The following is a 487-nucleotide window of genomic DNA, read 5'->3' as shown; positions in this document are numbered from 1 at the left end:
CAAAGATGGAGAAGCTCTATACAGTCAGCAAAAACAAGACCGGGAGCTGACTGTGGCTCAGATCATGAACTCCTTATTGCCAAATTCAGACTTAAATTGAAGAGAGTGGGAAAAACCACTAGACCATTCAGGTATGACCTAAATCAAATCCCTTATGATTATACAGTGGAAGTGAGAAATAGATTTCAGGGACTAGATCTGATAGAGTGCTTCATGAACTATGGACGGAGGTTCATGACATTGTACAAGGGACAGGGATCAAGACCATCCCCATGGAAAAGAAATGCAAAAATCAAAATAGCTATCTGGGAAGGCCTTACAAATAGCTGTGGAAAGAAGAGAAGCAAAAAGCAAAGGAGAAAAGGAAAGATATAAGCATCTGAGTACAGAGTTCCAAAGAATAGCAAGGAGAGATAAGAAAGCCTTCCTCAGCGATCAATGCAAAGAAATAGAGGAAAACAACAGAATGGGAAAGACTAGAGATCTC

General features: G+C 40.2%; 1 protein-coding gene across 1 annotated transcript in view; it reads left to right on the top strand.

The window, feature by feature from the left end:
* FUCA1 (fucosidase, alpha-L- 1, tissue) overlaps positions 1-487 on the top strand; it is a 24856-nt gene that overhangs the window by 1330 nt on the left and 23039 nt on the right. The gene's annotated exons all lie outside the window — the stretch shown is intronic.

This window comes from Bison bison, unplaced genomic scaffold (assembly GCF_000754665.1).
Source record: "Bison bison bison isolate TAMUID 2011002044 unplaced genomic scaffold, Bison_UMD1.0 scf7180017864516, whole genome shotgun sequence".
Classification (NCBI taxonomy): Eukaryota; Metazoa; Chordata; class Mammalia; order Artiodactyla; family Bovidae; genus Bison; species Bison bison.
This window is presented reverse-complemented; position numbering and strand designations above follow the sequence as displayed.